The sequence below is a fragment of the Rhipicephalus sanguineus genome, chromosome 3, assembly GCF_013339695.2.
Source record: "Rhipicephalus sanguineus isolate Rsan-2018 chromosome 3, BIME_Rsan_1.4, whole genome shotgun sequence".
NCBI lineage: Eukaryota > Metazoa > Arthropoda > Arachnida > Ixodida > Ixodidae > Rhipicephalus > Rhipicephalus sanguineus.
Genome location: NC_051178.1, coordinates 91678470 through 91699032, shown reverse-complemented (window position 1 = coordinate 91699032; position 20563 = coordinate 91678470). Strand labels below are relative to the sequence as shown.

Genomic DNA, 20563 nt, shown 5'->3' with positions numbered 1-20563 from the left:
CAAAAAGCGGCAGCACAATATATGCTGAAGAATCTTTGAGCCCGAGCATCCATCTCATATAGTTAGCGGAAATCAGAGTTATAAACACATCTCCCGATGTTGTTTGATAAGTGTAGGCGTAGATTCTTGAAAAAATGTCCTTTATTCGAGATCTACGGTATGGATAATTTACTTCTATTGTATGCAGGTTCTCAAGTGCTTTGAAAAACGACTCCTCAGAACAAGATATGAAGTACGCTATATGTACAGCCCTTCTGTTCATGTTGGTTATTGCAACTGGTGAGTAACATCTACTTCGATGCTTCTGCTCGTATTATTGACTGCTTGAACAGCCTGTGATACACGTGGTGACGAGCAATATTTCTGCAACTTTTCTTCCTCCTTTATTTACCCTCTTGACAGACGGAGCTCCCGCTAACAAGTGAGTACATTGGCACATTCATTGTGTTCCAAATGGGTGAGTTTCATGCGTTTGTATTTGTTTTAAAATGCAAAGATGCAGCGCATACGGCAATTTTCCACAGGAATCTTCATATAGCCGCGACGAAGTAGGTGCTTATATAAATGACGTGCTCATATGCCTATGGGCTCATGCTCATGATATAATAGTAAAAGAATGACCGCCAGACAGGATGCATGCCACAAGGCACTGCACGCGCCAAGGTCATTGTCCGAATGCGGAGCGAAATCAGTAGCAAATGCTTGGAGTTCACGGTTTCCTCTTGCGTTTAGTGCTAGGAACTGAGGACGAGACAAGGGTACCTCGACAACATATGGTGCGTAAATGGTGCTCAAAAAACAGATGATTTTGCGCACCATGTGCTCTCGACGTGCGCTGGTCTCGCCCTCGTTTCTTAGCACTCAGCGCCGGAAAAAACCATGAACATCCACCAACTAGCCCGATTCATCGCCCTCTTAAGGCTTGGAGTTCGCAGCAGGTTGATAATCAGAAGGGGCTCTGAGGGGGAGATAGGGCTACGTCAAACAAACAATATTTTAGCACATTGCTTCAGGTGAACGGTGCGCTCCAAGGAGCTTTGCAAGAACTTCGCGCCAGATTCCAACATAAGCGACAATGGAAAGAGACGAGAGTGTTCTGCGGCGGCGCTGTACTACTGGCTGGTTTGGGCCGCGGACCAGAGACGTAGCCAGAGATATTTTTTTGGGAGAGAAGGGGGTTTTTCAAGCACTATGCATGTTCTGTCGTGCGTACGTTTGTATGCGCGGGTGTATATATACACATCTAAACTTGAAAAAATTCCGAAAGTAGGGGGACGTGGCCTTGAACCCCCACCCCCTCCCCGCTTCTAGCTAAGCCAATGCGCGGGACTGCGGCTGGTCTCCTGAGCCGGGTCACATGTTCTCTTATGGGCAGGCCTGTGGCATTTTCCCAGACCTACCTAGACGCCGTACATGAAAAGACGATCGGGGCTATTCACACTCCTGGCCCTATGAAAGGGAAGACGTAACGAGCTATGATATTCTCGCGCACGTCCCGCATTCCTTCTGATCCGGACATGTCATGGTAGGTGTGATTCCATCAGTGTCCGCCAGGAGGCGACACTGCTCGAACACGCGCTTAGTAGTGTCCGAAACAGAAGAAATGCTCGTGAAGCAATGATAGGGTTTTCGTCTTGAAAGGGTTCTTTTCATTCTTTCCAGGAGCATGCGCTAATAGAGTTTGAGAATGGGGGATCCAAGACGCTGGGCCCGCAAGCAGCGTTGGGCAGCCTGCTCTTGCGTTCGGGTGATCAGCAGAATTTGATAATTGGGCCAATGCAGGCTGCGTTGGGTCAAGCGCACGGAGCGCCACGCGTGACGAAATTGAGAATCATGCGAGACGCGGGCCATACTCTGCCGTGGCCCGCGCCGCGTCTGTGTCTTCTCGTTGATGACCCAAGATGCTTTGGGGCCCCACGCTAGTTTTAAATTTTTCGTCTCGGGTCAACGCGAGCGCAAGAGCCTAATAGTGGCTTGGTTCTGCGCATGAGCCCTGGGGGCTCGCAAGCTTCTTGGGTCTCCAAGCTCCTTAGGGCCCCAATTGTCAAACTCTCTTATAATATTTCTTTCGTACATGCTTTCACATCGAAGCCTAGGACCAACCTCCGTCGCTTTTATAATGAGCCCAACACTTGCGACCCCACGTCTCATTCTGCTGCTCCAGATTAAATTGATTATCTGGCCGGCAGTTCCTTGATTCCATAACGTGGAACCCGATCGCTGTCGTCGACGTTATTTTGTCATCGCCAGGGCACCTGGCCATCCGCAGCAACAGAGGTCTAATAAAATTTGGAACCATGTTACAGCAGCAATGTCCAGTCCAAACTAAGCACACCAGGAACTGAGGTACCGCGCAATATTATTGTCTTTAGGTTAGGGGAGCAACACTGCGATCTATAGCAAGGCAAGCAATTAAAGCATAGAAAGATAAAACTATCCAAGAACGACGGCGGAGCGCTTGCGTACCTCGAGTATGTGAAGATTGTTGTATCCCATGCTCAACGTTCTTCAAAGCCTTTGGGCAGTGCATCAATCATTCTTCCTGTCCGGAGACTATGCAAGCCAATAAGACAAATGACACTCTAATGGAAGGCTTTGCGTTGCGTCAGTTTAGGGTGCCCAATGCTTAGAAGAATGATTTAAATTCTTTTTGTCGCTGAATACTGCAAAACAGCTAAAAATACTGCATTAAAGGAAGAACAAGCGATGGCGAATAGCCCCTGTGTATACTTATTTAAATATTCCGAAATGTTTGTCCCAGGCCAGAATTATGAAACCATTTTGAGTTCTGCTATGTCGTCACAATTAAAAAGGAGGCACGGAGTTTAAACAAAATTCTTTTATTTCCGTATACACACATCTTTTAGCAATTCGATCCCATACATCGTATGTAGAACGATGTTAAAATGTAGCACTATAAACCACATTTACATATTGCAAATTGGCTTTCCATCTTGTTTCATTCACGTACTTTGAATTCTCTTTTGACGAAAAGTGTGCAGAATGCGACCCATCAAATAAATATTCAGTACTGCTTTCCTGCTTAAATTTAGGTTTTCATATACTACTTGTTGAGCTCAGGGTGCTGATTAGAGTTATTGGTTGTGTTATCGAGCCTCTGCATGAATGCAGCGCGGGTAATTATTGTAACCCTTGCTTTTCTGTGCAAAGTATCTGCAGATCTCTTTGTGCATAAATATACAGTCGGCTGAAACTTAAGAAGGCATGTGAGTCACCTCCCAGATAACCGAAGCATGGCAGCTGATTCCCTAAAATCTTAAAAAAATGAACAAGCGTTGCTATGTTACCAAGAAAGATTATGAGATATATGCTTTTTATTTACTATTTTTTTATTATTTAACTTTGTAAGTTGTTGTTGCTCGGGGTACTACGTAATTTTTTGTTGCACACACGTCCGTTAATATGCTACACCCTCTTGAATTAGTTATTGTTTCAGTTTGCTATATGCTTTTTCTATTTGGTTATTCATTCTTTATTTTAAGTTAACCGCTCTCTTTTTCTCAACCTCTCCACAGCAAGTCAGCTAAAACAGTACAGAATAGTTACGGTTTGTAGAATGCATAGTATATATAACCATATATCATAGCAATAGTTTTCTCCATTTTGCTGCTTTCACACGTATGCCCGTGAAAGCAGCGAGAGCCCATCACGGACACCCGTGTTCTCCCGTCAGACAATGTACTTTTATCCTGAGGGCATAATTTTAAGGTGGAGCCCGCCACCAGGTATACTTACACCCTCTTTAAAAACTGCCCTGTCGAACGGATTCCTAGTTATAAATTTCTAGGTGTTGTTTTTGAAGAGAATATGAGCTGGGCACCTCACGTAAGCAAGATCCATGCGAATATGTGCAGGTCGATCTCAGTACTGTATAATGTTAGCTCCTACGTGCCTAAATGCTTGAAACCGCAGTTATATTATGCCCTCGTTCACTCTAACTTATAATACTATCTCCTAATCTGGGGTACCACTTCTCAAACAAATTTTGAAATATTATTGATTTACAAAAAAAGATCTGTGCGTTGCATCGAAAATCTTAAGCGAAATGACTACACAGCACCATCCTATTCCATGCTTAGTATACTCAGAATAGATCAGTTATTCCAACTAAGACTTGCTCTGCATACACGTAGACAAATTTTGCATGACCCCCAAATCCTGTCCTCATCATCGTTATCTGTCCATTCACAATATCACCTAAGGCAAAATCGACTCAGCACACCTATGTTACAAACTAAGTATGGTACACAGACACGCCTATTTGACGCCACATTTTCTGAATAATAATCGAGAAATCGCCAATACGAACCAGGACAACTGTTCGACATACAGCCTCCGGAAAAAAAAGTTAAAGATTACCTTTTGTTCAGCTCCCAATCTTCCCTATATATTGTGCATTTGCCGTCTCTCGATTTCTTTCCCTCTTATTTTGTTTTATACTGTTTCGTAACATTGATAGTCATCAGGGCTCGTATGAACATTTCCATGTCACGCATTCTTATTAGTGTGTACCGAAGGTAACTATTTTGGTTATTGTGTTTTGATCACCTGTATGCCTGTGTTTTGACCTTCTTTTCTTGTTTCCTGCATATGTGTATGTATTGTGGCTTTCCACCCCTGAGCAATGTACGGGCAGGGGGGCCTTTGTCAGGCAGTTGCATCTGCCTTTAGCCCCTTCATCCCAGACAATGACTGTCTGAATAAAGTTCAAATTCAATTAAAAAATAACGCTCGCAACTTCTTCATTTATAAGACGCCGGTATGTAGTCGTTCCTAGCCATCAGCGACGAATGAGTGGTCTATGGCCTTCAGTGATTGAGACCAATGTGTTTTCAAATGCTGATTACGGCGGCAGCATTGTGGTGACCAGAGCAAGCTTTGGTGCGTATCAATCAATGCTGATTGGGTAAAACTAAACGTACATTTCATATATTGCATGGTTATTTTACGTAGCAATTTAATCCTTGTGGTGTAAACCCCACCCACTTTGTTTCCTTGACCGCCGAAAGGGCTAAATAACAATATAAATTTTGAATGCTTTTCAATCATGCTATCCCGCACACACAGCTGCTTCTCTAGGAATGCTAAGCTTAAGCAATGAATGAGCGCAAATGTCGTGTTGTGTTCAACAATGCCAGCGGTTTTACTCCGCTTGTCAAGACAACGTGGATAGAGTATTGTTACCCAAGGCTGGAACGCAGGGGACTGATATACAGCGGCGACATGATAAGCGCCACATGTACAAGCGAATATCTATTGTGCTGTACCTTGAACATACAAAAGCGCGGATGTCAATATGAACAAATATGCTATCCTTCATATCGCATGAGCCTGTCTAAATAGCACAGATCCATAATACAGCCTTCAGTTGAAGGTAGCATTCGGGTCAGGGGCAGCCGTTGTCTTCAACATATGGCCAGAAATTATGAAAAAGTCGTATTAATAATTGTGCCGTGAGACCAAACAGTACTCTTTTTCTTGCGCAGCACTTACAACCTACCTTCAGACTTCCGGTTTAGGTAAAAAATTTGCGAAAAACACCACCATATAAAAAGGTGGCGGTACACAATGTTCATGATAGGTATGATACCAGATGATCAGTTTAGATTTAAATAGTTTAAAATATAGCTGACAAAGGTTCAAGAATAATTAGAAGAAAAAAACATTGGGGGCTGCCATTATTTTTAGCAGAGTCCCTGCGTACACACATTTAGGCCATCATAAAGCAGCAGCCTAGCCTGGACGAAAAGATAACTTGCCGCCGGCAAGGACCGAATCTGCGACCTTCGAATAACGCGTCCGATGCTCTACCACAGAGCTACGGCGACGGTCATCCTCCGGTCCACTTCATGGGGTATGTATGTGCATTTAAATCTAGGAGTGTTAGTCAGCGCCGATCGCAGCCATGGCTGCGAGCGTGGAACACTCTTTTTCTGCCTGTTGGCGTCACGTAGCACGTGATCTTTTTACGAGCTGGTAGCTGACCAATGATCCCTCGCATACTACCTGAAGGCATCAAGTGTGCCAGAACGAGACCCTCGCTATGAATGAAGGAATGTAGCTGACTTTCCGGTCCCTGCCGGCGGCAAGTTATCTTTTCGTCCACCTTACTTTCTTTACATTTATATTCTAATTACTACAAATAACGTCCCCTATACTTTCCATGGCATATTATTGTCTGTTAGTTCTTATTATTATTGTATCTAACAAAGAAAAACGAGCCCTTAAAAGTAATCTACTTTTCTTCATTCATAGGGAGTGTATCAATCTGGCAGACTAGATGCCGTCAGGTTGTATGCGAGGGATTATCGGTCAGCTGCCAGCTCGTGAAAAGATCACTTGCTACGTGACGCCAACAGGCAAAAAAGGAATGTTACACACTCACCGCCTTGGCTGCGACCGGCGCTAACACTCCTAGGTTTAAATGCACATATATATCCCATAAAGTGGACGAGAGGATGACCGTCACCGTAGCTCAGTGGTAGAGCATCGCACGCGTTATTCGAAGGTCGCAGGTTCAGTCCCTGCCGGCGGCATGGTATCTTTTCGTGCACTCTACTTTCTTCACATTTATTTTCTAATTACTACAAATAACGTCCCCTCTACATCCCTTGGGATTACTGTCTGTTAGTTCTCATTAATATTGTGTCTAAAAAAAGAGTCAAGGGATCCTTTTTTTTTAAAGTGCACATCACATTATTGCAGAAGGAGTTGAGGCAAATAATAGTTTTGTGTTAAATACAATACCTCGAAGTTCGGTGTAAAAACCACAGAAATGTCTGCAAGGCTTCATTATCAGACAGGATGCGTGGATTTTACCTCTCATGCAAGTGTGTTGACACAGACAGCTCGTATTTGCCATTTGCTTATCACGATTCCAGCAATAGCACCGACCCAACCGATTGTGCATTATCTTTCTGGGCCAGAGGCAAACACCGGCAGCCGGCCAGATCTGCATGCGTACGTTTGCAGTAGACGTAGAATGAGACATCTTCGTGGAACAAGGGGTAATAATAGGTGAGCCAACAATCCAGAAAGCAAACTGATAAAGCTCAATTGGTGCAACTTTAGTAGCTAATATTAGTCCAAATGCATCAAGTGACACCAAATAAGCAGAAGTGGTTCAGCGCATCTTTCAGTCTATCTGCCATGATTATTTTCAGGCTAACGAAAAAAAATGTGGGGTTTAACATTATAAAAATACGTAGCGAGTTATGGAACTTCTAAGCTCCATATGAGCCTTGTCAACTGGGAATTTACAATGTGCATTTGAAAGCAGTGCCTGCGAAAATCATTTTATTTAGATCCCATGTAAAGGTGGCCGTTTCGACTCCGATCGAAACTCCGAATTTAGTTGACAATCACATGATCTGCAGTGGAATTAAACTTCAAGCTAGAGATTAGCGGGGAACAGCATTATTCCAGAAAAAAATTTCCCACTAGCAAAGTACGCGCAGAGAGCTCAAAAAGTCAGTTTCACGTGAACGATGAAGTAGTGAACGCGATCGCAACAACTTGTAATGTTGTACGAAGTGAGGCTGGCAGCTAACTCTTTTAGATACGATATCGCGTAACTCTACAAAACGCTGGCGTCAGAGAATACGGCCGCTTTCGGGAGAAACGCACTTTCTGCACAGTCTCTTCGCATTGAGAGCGCAGCCCGTAGAAGGGTATACGAGCCGCATGCTCATGGCTGCCGAGATAGCGCGCGCCCCGCCGATTGTGACCGCGCCCTTAGAATCAAAGTTCAAAGTTGCTGCCCGAGCGACACCCCCCCCCCACACACACACCGATACACTCACACTCTTGGCTTCTTTTCATGCTCGGTCAAAATGGCCGGAGCTTCTCCTCTCTGCTTCGACGGCAGGCCTCCCGTGCGGGGTCATATCGCATGCGCGCTCCGAGCGGCAGAGATGGGCCGGATTGTTTGATCTCTGCTTCAGACGCGTTCGTCACGCCCGCTCGCACACTCTTACCTGCGATAGAACATGCGATGCGCGGAGGGATGTTATCAATTTGGACCTTATATGGGACATGACGGCGATGGTGATGGCGGCGGCAAAAACCCGTAGAGAGTGTCCATATAATTGCTATCGCAATAAAAAAAAAAAGCTCACAGGCTCCCTGATGCACACACCTAAAACGACTGCAAGGCGAAAGCCATCTTCTTTTTCTTCTCTATGGATGTATTGTTTCTGCGCCGCCAACCTCCGAAAGCTTTCTGCACCTAAAGTGTTTTTTCATTGCCTCCAGAAAAGGAGTGTGGGATGACGTGAGGCGTTCACTTTCCCACATATTTTATTGCTGCGTGCTCTCCGCTGTACAACCACAGCCGCTGTCGTTCTTGCGGGCGTCTTCTTCTCACGCGTTAGGTTCGAACGTGCGGAGCAGCTGAAGCGCAACTTCGACGTCTTCTCTCGCGTTGACGGCTCGCCATAGGGCCCCCCCCCCCTCTAGCGAGGTAGCCAGTGCGCGAAGGAGCGATCCTTATGAGTAGCTGGTAGTTGCTACTGTTGCGAAGCGCGTTCGTCTGGTGTTGGAGGATGGCTTGTCGTCTGCGAGGACGGCGTCGGTGTCGAGGAAGGCGGGCTTAATGCGGTCAATGGAGACACTGTCCTCGCGTCCATTAATCAGCAGGACAAAATGCTTGGGGCAACGCTTGATGACTCTAAAGGGTCCGTCGTAAGGCGGTTGTAGTGGTGGTCTGATAGCATCGTGCCGTACAAAGACGTGTGTGCAATCCCGCAGTGCACGACTGACGAAACTTGGGCGTGAGTGTTGACGTGGTGGGATAGGAGACACGTCTTTCATGGCGTTCCTGAGGCGACTGGCATAATCAGCGACGTCCATTGGTGGTACCGGAGACACGTCGAAAAACTGGCCAGGAAGTCTTAAGGTCGTGCGAAAAACGAGCTCAGCTGAGGAGCAAGAAGCGTCCGTGCGTATCGTGCTGCGAAGGGCGAGGAGGACGAGTGGCAGTCGCTCCGTCCAGGGTATCAATGATCGTGAGTCCATGAGCGAGGCTTTGAGTTGGCGGTGAAACCGCTCAACCATGCCATTCGACATAGGGTGGTAGGCTGTCGTCTTGATGTGGTTGACACCACGCATGCGGGACAAAATCCGGAAGAGCGCGGAGTCAAATTGACGACCTCGATCCGTTGTGATGGTCTTGGGAACTCCATAGCGGCTTATCCACACGGTGATGAGTCCGTGGGCAACTGACTCTGCGGTGATGTTGGTGAGCGGTAGTGCCTCAGGCCACCGCGTGAACCGGTCTACGCACGTTAATATATACCGGCTGTTTTCCGATGGGGGCAAAGGGCCTACGAGGTCCAGGTGCACGTGACTGAACCGTGAGTCCGGAGCTGTGAAGGTACCCAGTGGGCTGACTGTGTGACGCTGGACTTTGGTTTGCTGGCACTTGAGACAAGCACGTGTCCAGCGGCAGATGTCGATGTTCATACGTGGCCATAGATATCGCGCTGTGATGAGGCGTTGAGTCGCACGTATGCCGGGGTGCGACAAGGAATGCAAGGCGTCAAAGACACTGCGGCGAAATGGCGCTGGAACGTACGGTCGAGGACAACCGGTAGACGTGTCACAAACGAGGGGAATCACGCAGCCTGGAAGTTGGATATCTTCGAACTTGAGGGAGTTCTCTTGGCGTCGGAGAACCTGAAGTTCGCTGTCCTCCTGTTGTGCAGTAGCCATGGCTGCAAAGTCGACAGGCGGGCGCTCATCCATCGTTGCGTTGATTTCTACGCGGCATAATGCGTCAGCCACAGGGTTGTCTTTGCCACTGATGTGCCGGATATCGCTCGTGAACTCCGAGAGGTAGGCAAGCTGGCGGATCTCACGTGGGGTGTGGGCAGAGTTGGTAGCGGTCGAGGTAGACGTGAGCGGCTTGTGGTCGGTGAGGATATGGAATTGCCGACCTTCGAGGACGTGACGAAAATGCTTGACAGTCAAATAGGCCGCGAGTAGTTCGCGACCGAACGTGCTGTAACGGGACTCGGTCTGTGAGAGTTTCCTAGAGAAGAAAGCGACCGGCTGCCAAACTCCGTCGACCAACTGCTGCAGGACTGCTCCGATGGCGACGTCGGAGGCGTCCACGGTGAGTGACGTGATGGCGTCGCTCTTTGGATGCGCGAGGAGCGTTGCGTTAGCCAGAGCTTCCTTGATGGAACTGAAAGCTGTCTCAGCGTCGTCTGTCCAGGAGGTGGAAGCGTTCGGCTTCGTTTGACCGGAGAGAAGTGCATGTAGCGGTTGCAAGATGGCCGCGCAGTGTGGAATAAACCGACGGTAATAGTTGGCAAGCCCGAGGAATTCACGCAGTTTCTTCGTAGTTGTTGGCCGCGGAAACTGCAATATAGCTTCCACGCGCGCCGTGGGTGGAGAGATCCCACGGGAATCCACGCGATGGCCAAGGAAGTCTAATGAGGAAACTCCGAACTCGCTCTTCGATCCGTTGACGACAAGTCCATATTTCCGGAGCCGCGTGAAAACCTGACGCAGGTGAAGTTCGTGATCTTCTGCTGAAGTGCTGAAGACGAGGATGTCGATGTACGCGAAGCAGCAGGTCAAACCACGAAGAACCTGGTCCACGAACCGTTGAAAGGTCTGTGCTGCGTTTCGTAGACCGAAGGGCATCCGTATGTATTCAAACATGCCAAAAGGGGTTATTATGGCAGTCTTCGCTACGTCGGAAGGCTCGACTGGTATTTGGTGGTATGCCTTCACTAGGTCGATTTTGCTGAATACGGTCGAACCGTGCAGCAATGCCGTGAAGTCCTGGATGTGCGGTATCGGATAGCGGTCCGGTAGGTCACTTTGTTGAGGGCGCGATAGTCACCGCACGGTCTCCAGTCACCTGAGGGTTTGGGGACCATGTGTAGAGGTGATGACCAGGCACCGGAAGAGGGGCGGACGTATCCGAGGTCAAGCATGTGCTCGAATTCTTGCCGTGCAATCTTGTAACGGTCAGGTGCGAGACGACGAGCACGTGCAAACACCGGTGCTCCTACTGTCACAATGTGATGTGTGACATTGTGGCGCACTGGGTCTTCAAGAGATGGAGCACGGAAGAGGTCGGAAAATTCTTCTAGAAGCGTAGACCACGGCGGAGACTTTGGCATGAGCTTGCACGAGACGTAAGGGTGGTAAACTCGATGTCACGCCTTGAACTGTTAGGTGGGTCTCAGAATCCACGAGGCGGCTATGTCGTAGGTCCACCACAAGCTTAGAATGCCAAAGAAAATCCGCACCGATAATTGGTACACGCACGTCGGCGATTAAGAAAATCCAACGAAACGTGCGTCTCAAGCCGATGTCAAGCGTAACAGACCTCTGTCCGTAGGTCCGTATGGTGGAACCATTAACAGCTGTGACAGGCTGCGTTGTCTGGCGTCGTCGATGGTCCTCCAGCGTAGGAGGAACAACACACACTTCGGCACCCGTGTCGATGAGGTACCGAACTTTGGTGACGCGGACCGTGACGTGGAATCGGCGGCTGTATGTCGGGCCTGCAACACTGGCCGCCGTCAGTGCGTGGCACGTGCGTTTCCCGCAAACTGGCATGGCTGATGGCACTGACGAGCGCGTGCCCCGTATCGGTGGTGGTACCAGCAGACGCTGCGAGGCAGACTTGGCGATCTATCGCGGCTTTGGCGTCGTTGTCGTGAAGTAGTGCGTCGGTGGTCTGCTTTCAGCGAGCTCAGTTCAGCGGCCAGCTGGTCCACTTTGCGGTTGAGCTCCTCGTTAGCTTGAAGGAGGTGGTCTAAGCGGTCATCGCGGACCGGCGCAAAGTGGGAAGAATCACGTCTCTCAATTGCAGATATGGACGGGGCACCGACATCCATAATCTTGTCGGCCATCTGTGCCAGTGAGTCGAGAGTTTCCGTGGAGGACACACTCAAAATCATCCGCACCTGCTGCGGCAGTCGCTGTAGGAAGAGCTCTCGTAGGATGGATGCGTCCAATGCAGCAGGGTTGTCCCCGATGAGATGTCGCATGCGACGCAGAAGCTCCGTAGGTTTGCGGTCACCGAATTCCTCCGCGGTGAGCAGCTGCTGCAGCCTACGCTGTTCCGACTCGCTTGTCCGGCGGATGAGCTCTGCTTTAAGAGTGTCGTAGGAGTTGTCAGGAGGCGGAGAGCGCAGAATGTCTCTTACGATGGCGATGACAGCAGGTGGTAAAGCGCTAATGACATAGTCGTACCTCGCTGATTGCGATGTTACCCGGTGTCGTCGGAAGAGTGGCTCGACGCTCAGAAACCAGAGTTCCGAGTCCGCCTGCCAAAACTCTGGTACCTTGAGAGTAGCGACGACAGGGTCGGGTACCGTGGGATTCGGCGTTGCGTCACTGTTGGGTGTGGTGTCCATGGTCAGTCGGAATGTACGTTGCTGAAGTCCTTACTGTAGTCACCGAAGAAACGGGATGGCCGTGACGCTCAGTGCGTTGGCGAAGGGACGAGCAGGAGGCGCGTTGCCGTTCGATGTCCGGGTCACCACTTGTGGGATGACGTGAGGCGTTCACTTTCCCACATATTTTATTGCTGCGTGCTCTCCGCTGTACAACCACAGCCGCTGTCGTTCTTGCGGGCGTCTTCTTCTCACGCGCTAGGTTCGAACGTGCGGAGCAGCTGAAGCGCAACTTCGTCGTCTTCTCTCGCGTTGACGGCTCGCCATAGGAGTAACCTCACCTTGTTTTTCACTGCCTTCATGATCAGCCCACCGCTGACCAGGCTAAGATGCACGTGATGACGTCATCATGTGACGTCACTCTGAGGTCCAAATGACGTCACAAATTTTAGTGATCTGCGACGTCATGGTGACGTCATCACGTGATGATGATTTTTTGCATCGCTCGTATGGACGGCGCGCCGACGGGAGACGCCGACACGGGACGACGGTCTAAGGCTTTCGCCTTAAAATACACTCCCTGCGCTAAATGATTATTTGGCAATGAGAGGGTTGAATGGGTGTAGGAAAGAAACAATTTTTGGTCACTCTCTAAAAAAACATTTTTACCTATCAACCATGTATTTTCTTTGTTCGAACCGAAGACAAAGTTGAGGTTATTCAAGGTAACAAACTTTACGACCCATGCGCACGCATGCTCCGATACTGCTTCTACGCTTCCTTGCTTCACTCACCGGCCCGAGTAGTCCGTGCTCCTAAACATGCTTAGAACGAATTGTAAACGAGTGAGTGTGCTGTGTACTCTACTATGGGTGAGCCCTAAGTCACCCCGATGGTAAACAATTGGTTCACGTGACCTGAATTCAATGCGTGCAGCTTTCCGCAGTGCGCAAGACGCGGCGTAAACTGAATGATGTAAGCGCCCACTGTACTACATATTCTGCTTGCTCACTCTGTGCTCTGCATAATTACGCAGCAGAGCAAGAAAGCATACCTGAACATACTTAGCGCTAAAATTATACGTTACCACGAGCACAATTTTTATTAAAAAATATGCGGTTTGCTTTTTGGCAAGTCAGCCAGATACAGAAACCAACTCCTAAATATCGTATCCAATATACACCCGGCACAGTACACAAACGCCTGCCGTGGTACTGCGTAAAAGTCATGCTGGGCTACTGAACGTAAGATTGTAGCGCTACACCAAGTAACCTCAATTCACTTCTGCTTAGAGTAATTGGTTTTCCACGGCAATCGATGGCCCGAGAGCGCAGTTTGGCCTTCAGGACTGAGCTCATCTAGCCACCAGAACCAGTGGAGCCCTGGACTGAAGGTATCACCCGGAGATGCCATCGCACCAATTAACCATTCGATATAGCTTACGCCGTCCCCCATTATACATACCTTCCTCTTTATGGATGTCCCGCTCGCAAGCACGGGCGTTCGTATCCACAGAAGCAATGGTTGTTGATTACATTCTCGGAACAACTACACAACAAAGCAACAAACGCTACCTGAATAAACCGAATACAATAAATGCTTGTCACTTAGACGACGAGTATTTTAACAAAACAACCAGCTCTGTGCTTTCCTTTCTAGGTTCGTTGCGTGGGCGTGCGTGTGCGTGGTGCTCGCACACCATGGCAACAAGCGTATCCGATCCAAACGCCGCTCTTGGTTTTTTTTTTCAGCTATCGGCGAAAAGCAATCCGTTGTAAGACAAAGAGCTCACAGGGTTCATTATGAATTCACCTAAGACAACTCGAAGGCGAAAGCGATTTTCTCCTTTGTCGTGGGTTCGATTTCGGCCATGGCGGTTGCATTTCGATGAAGGCGAAATGCTGGAAACCAGTCTACTGTGCCTTGTCAGTGCAGGTTAAAGAACACCAGATGGTCGAGATTTCCGGAGCATTCCACTACGGCGTCTCTCATAATCATATCGTGGTTTTGGAACGTAAAACTCCAGATATTATTATTTTTCTTGTCATTCCATGTATTGATCCTCTCCTGGCCTCTTGCGAAAGCCTTCTGCGCCTAGCCTGGTTTTCCCCTGCCTCCAGGATCAAAGGCGTTGCACGCTTTCTACAGCTCACCCGGTTTTAAACTGCCTGCGTGATCGGCCCATCTTTGACAAGCGAAGGTGGCGTTTGATGACATCATGTGACTTCACGATGACGTCGTAATGACGTCACAAATTTTCACGATCTGTGGCATCATGTTGATATATCGTTAGGTGATCGTGTGAGGATAATTTTATGCATCACTCTTGAGAACGCCGATGCCACTGACGGTCAATTTTCGCGTTTGATGAGGCATCTAAGGCTTTCGCCTTAAGCATCTTGTATCAAGGCTCTCCGATGGGAGTGTACGGGCGTGTGCATGAAAAGAAGCACTTGGGAAAGTGGCAACTTCAGGCTCGCGTGCAAACTCTCAACTCCTTGCCGCACACGATTGCAAAATTTGGCTGCACTGTTCGCAGCTGCGTCTGTCTGTGGGTTTTTCACAAAGCAACAGGGATGGTTTAACACCCCTCAAAATATATAGAGCGACTTAGCCAGAAAGGGAATAACCACGGGTCGCTGGGGGGTTCAAAGGCCTCCTCCACCAAATTTTTTCTTTAATTTCACTTGCGTATGTATACACGTGCACCTACGTACACTCACACGAACATACATTAATGGTGGTTGAACTCCTCACAAAAAACATTCCGGCTACGCCCTTGGCCTGCACACTTTTTCTTGAATCGCGTGCATGTAGAAACAATAGAAGTACTGTTGAGATCTTGCTACTGCGCTTGCGTAGAAGCCATCGTGCACGAAAAATGCGACAGCTGGATTTTATTTAAACGCACATTTTTTTCAGACCAACGCACTTTTTCAATACGTTTCACGTTCTGAAGTATAAAGCATTATCGGCTGTTACCCCATAATATTTATTTTATAATGTGCGCGAGAAAAGTTTCTTCAGCAGACATGGAAGGAGAACTCACGAAAGTGGATGTAGATTGCAAGTAATTTTCCTTAATTGGCGCGCCGCAACAGCTGCTGTGCAATGTTGCGATGGATAACAAAGTTTCTTTGACAGGATTCAGCCACGCCTTAATTGCACGAGAGTTCGGCGGCACGTGACTTATGCAGTGGAAGGCTCCGGAATAATATTGAGCATGCTTACGTTTCACAGCGTGAGCTTTTCATTCGAAGCTTCTTAAGGCTCACCGATTCCGGTGGCGGCGTCCTACCCGAAAAGCCTGGCGAGCGTACAGAAATGCGGCCCTCCAGGGCCTGCCGGTTAAATACGTATTTGTATGCGCCTTTTTCCAATAATTTATGCTCTCTCTATTGTTGACGTGTCGGTGGTCAGCCGTTTCCGATATAACAGTGTGATCTTTTACGAGGTGACTTGTCATTTCCCGTAGGCACGTTCTATTGCTGGCTAGATATGATCGGATGACGATAGTTGTTGCCTGTAGCAACTGAAGCATGGCGCATTTAACCACGTGCATTCCCGCATGGAAGAAGGAAAAAGTTAGGAGGGAGTTTCGCGCATTGCGAAATAAAGAAAGAAAGAAAGAAAGAAGAAAGAAAGGAAGAAGGAAAGAAAGAAAGAAAGAAAGAAAGAAAGAAAGAAAGAAAGAAAGAAAGAAAGAAAGAAAGAAAGAAAGAAAGAAGGAAGGAAAGAAAGAAAGAAAGAGAGGGAGAAGTGGTACGTCAGGCCCGTACACGCCAAGCTTTCCTTGCCCACTTTTTCCGGATAAGAGAAGGGCTCCAGAATTTTTTTATTCTATTTGCAACACCTCGGTTATGGTGTAGCTAGCTTATGTTGTCCCTGAATCACTTCGAATGATTGAGTAATCGACATCGAAGTTTATGTCTGTGTGCAGCTGGTATTACTGTACAATGCACAACGTTACTATGCTTATATTTGTAGTTTTTTGTGTTTTTAAGTAACTCGTTTCACGTTTCTGTTGTTTCAGCCGACAAGAAACGAAAAGTCATGGTGAGCATACGCTCTCTGTCATTACTACGGTAACAAATAGCTGAATAGAAACTTCGATCGCGTAAAGAAAGACAGTGATTCGCAAGGCACGCCGTTGAGTGGTTTATAGCCTGAATGAACTTTTCTCTCCTATGGCACTTTATTTTTTTCATTGAAATAAAAAAAATAAATGAAGGAGTCGTTGCTACCATTGCATGGCGACGGCTACCCCTTTCCACTTGGTTGTTAGCATATAAAAAATTAAGGAAATATATATTGATACATATATACAGTATTTTATTTGGTGAGTTCAAAAGTTCTCGTTTGAACATAACTTTATAACTGTGCCCATGTAAATACATCATCGAGTTTTTTTTAAAGATGCGTTTATTAATTGTGAGAATATCTCCATCTGAAGCAGCAATTTCCCGTCTCGCAACATTGTGTGACCTGAACGGTAAACCAATGTCAGTTAATGTTACTGTATTACATTAGGAGAGTATGCCTGTGAAATGAGTCATTCAGTTCACTATATCATGGCCAACATTATTTTTTTTCTTTAACATGAGACTTCTTTGAATCGCTGGTAGGTATACGAAAGAGTGACACACTAGTAGACCTTAAATACGCAAAAATATTTCATGCTTGATGTCTTGGGCCTTGCAGTGTTTCACTTATTGATTATTCTAGTTTGCCTATTACTCCGTCTGGTACGCTCGATACCAGACGTTCCTATATTTCTAGTAGACAGCCGCCACTGTGCCTTAGTGTTTACGTTGCTTGACTGCAAACCCGAAAGTCGCGGTTTCGATTTCGGCTGCGGAGGTCGCATTTCGGTGCAGACGAAAAGCTAGAGCCCCGTCTACTGCGCGATGTCGGGGCACGTTAAAAACACCAGATGGTCGGTATGATCCAAATACCTCCACTACGGTGTTTCTGATAACGCGAGTCGTATCGGTATGTTATGCCCTATAATCAAACCAACGAACCAACGGACAACTTCTGATGTGTTTCAGTGCGAATGCTACGGGTAGGTAGTTTAGTTGTACGTCATTTATACATGGCTGCCAAGACCCAGTCACCCTCACCTTAGAGTCTTACTATGGAATGTATGTACTGCACACGCCTACCGGACACTCATCGTTCGGATGCTGCATTAACGGAAGAGGACGTGTTCATATATGTCACCGTCACCAGAATTAAAGCTGCAAACGTTTTTTTGAAGTGAGATGAGTGTGAACTGAAATCACAAAGGGCGCATTTTCTTTGTATTGCGATGCTGTGCTTATTAAGGTAGAGTTCTCCGAGGATAAAACGCTGTTATTTATCAATATCCGGCTCAAACTTTCCTTACATAGGATTAGGTAACACTCAGCCTAGACTAAGAGGTATGGGCTCATGCTCACTCTAGCCCTTTTATTTTGATGGACACAGATTGCAGTAGTACGGACTCCGATGTAAAGAGAATGAGGTGACGTGAGTTGTGTGAGAAACACAGCCCACAAAACAAAGAGCTTGGTTGAGGTACAGGGATGGTTCAAGAAGGAAGTCAGCATGCTTAAATGAGTGAGTTACTTCAACAAGCGACATAATTGGCCACGGCGGCACACCACTCTGAGAAACTACGTATCGAAAAACATTTCCGCCATTTGATATCATTTTGTTGTTAACCATAAGATAGGTGGTGATTTTGGTGATTATTTATGACCTTGGAGGATACAGGTGATGGATATTTGATGTAATCTTTTAAATGTACGTAATGCTCAGGTTTACTGTCTGGACACAATTTTCTGTGCTTTCAATAAATGCAGCACCTACTAATTATACAAATGCATATATTCTGCACGGACACACCATATATAGAAAGTCTTATCGCGCGAACACAGAAAATGTCCACAGCAGGCAGCAATACTCTTCCTTCAGCTGTCTAGCCTATATTCACGCTCGCTGACATCCCACAGTACACAAGGCTCTACCATTTCCACTCCGTCGAAATGGAACCTAAACTGCCAGGATCGAGCCCTCATCTTTGGCGTCGGCACGCTTTAGAGGGTTTGCACGCTTTAGAGGGACCCCGCAACACTTCTTCAGCATGGTCATAAAGCGCTGTCGATCGGTGGTCGAGGCGCCCCAGAACACGAGCCAAACATTATAAAATCCTCAAAGTCAGCCAAAGATCGCTCCCTCTTCTCTCGACAAATGATGCTATTCACTCAAAATCACTGCGTCACTGACTCAAGTTCCGCGCCACTGGCTGATTTGAACATGGCACGCTTGGTAGTTAGCACGGCCGCCGTGGGAGACCGCCACTTGCCCGCCCGTTCGAAGGAAAAAAAAACTAAACTAAAGTGCTCAAAGTCACGAGGGGCGCGTGACGTACCTTCTTCCCCCGTGCAATCCCTCCCAGCTGCTTAGCTTCCAGTGCTTCCGCCAGGCCGAGGGAAGAGAGAAAGGAATGACAGCGTGCGACAAACCTTCGTAACTCCGCTCGTACTGGACTGATTCATAAACTTTTTGCGGCTTTCGATTCGTAAGGCAATAAGCTCCTTTAGAGAAGTCATTCAATGGCTGCTTGCAAAAGTGTTGCAGAGCCCCTGTAAGAGAGATTCCCTGAAACACCATGAAAAGCTTGTTCGTCACGTGCATTCAGAAAATCTATTCATATTCGTGTATCCAAAAGAGACTGCAGATGGTCTCTGATTTCACGTAATGCGTTTCCCTTACAGAACTGGGGTATGTCTACGACGAAGGCATCATTGACCACCACAAGCCATTGCCCGGAGTTGTAGCTGGCCATCCGTGCAGCAGGAGAAACGGTGTACCCTGCTTCGCCATTCCCTGGCGACCTTCAATCATCCGACCTCCCCAGCCTCCCCGTCGTCCACGTCCTAACATCAACAGCATCGGATGAGAACTTCGTATAAGCTGTCATGCGTGCTGACACGAAATGTTCTTTAGCGATTCTTGTTTGCAATTTATACGGAGAGTATCCGACTGAGAACTTAAAGCATATTATTTCTAACTTGTTTTATATATTTTCCCAAGCCAGAATATCGCGTGGCAGTTTTTCTTGGTGGCTAGCTACGCGGCAGCATACGACGGCATAATAAATATACTTTTTCCCCGAAAGCAGAGGTCGCAATTAGAAGGTGTACACGTCTTTTGCTGTGTTGTACACATATTTCTGCTTTTGCTTCGCACAAAAAACACCAGGCCTAAGGGGAACATGCAGCACAGTAACAGTGAAAGGTGGTAGAGCGGCCTTTCTAGATAACGCTCAAAACTCTCTTGGGGCAACTAATACAAGCACACCTTCATGAGCATCCAGTACGCCATAATGTTTGTGGATCTCGTCATGCTGCATATTAGCGAGGTGCTCGCTACACATCTGTAAACCATTATCTGCAATTCGTTGATGCTGTGGCTGATAGCGATGAAGAATTATGGCTGAGCACTTTGTAGTGAGTGGCAGAGGCGTAGCCAGAGGGGGGGGGGGGGCACACCGGCCCCATGCCCCCTTCCCGAATTTTTTTCTGCCATGGTATATAGAGCACAAAATGACACTCGACCACACTTATCTGCCTGGACCCTACGTCGGAAAGGCGTGCCCCCCCCCTCCTACCTCTCGAAAAATTTTCTGCCCATGTCACTGGTGGGTGGCAAGCTTTAACCACACACTCGTTGCGCAATCCACATTGTGTGAAGCTTGGTTGTTATTTTCCTAATATAGTACGATATACTACATATGTTACCTCGGTTCCTTGCCTCACCCGCCACGGTGGTCTAATGATTATGGCGCTCGACTGCTGACCCGCAGGTCGCGGTTTCGAACCCCGGCCGCGGCGGCCGCATTTTCGATGGAGGCGAAAATGCTTGAGGCCCGTGTGCTTAGGTGCACGTTAAAGAACACCAGATGGCTAAATTTCTGGAGCCCCTCGACAACGGCGTCTCTCATAATGAAATCGTGGTTTTCGGACGTTAAACCGCAACAATGATTATTATATTTAATTCCTTGCCTCACATGACGCCTGCACCGGGTCTTTTTTTGCGCAGTAGTCTCAAGCATCATCATGGCTCTGTCGTAGAATGCTCGACTGACATGCAAAGGGCATGGGTGCAAAACCCTTTTGATTGTAGATGCTTTCTTT

The 20563-nt window shown here is 47.5% G+C and overlaps 1 long non-coding RNA gene across 1 annotated transcript; it reads left to right on the top strand.

Annotated features, from left to right (window-relative positions):
* The first annotated feature begins 263 nt into the window (after positions 1-263).
* LOC125757628 (uncharacterized) lies at positions 264-19529 on the top strand. The gene is made up of 4 exons (XR_007415366.1): positions 264-279; positions 403-421; positions 16414-16436; positions 19142-19529. It is a non-coding gene; the product is annotated as an uncharacterized LOC125757628 (long non-coding RNA).
* Positions 19530-20563: the final 1034 nt, after the last annotated feature.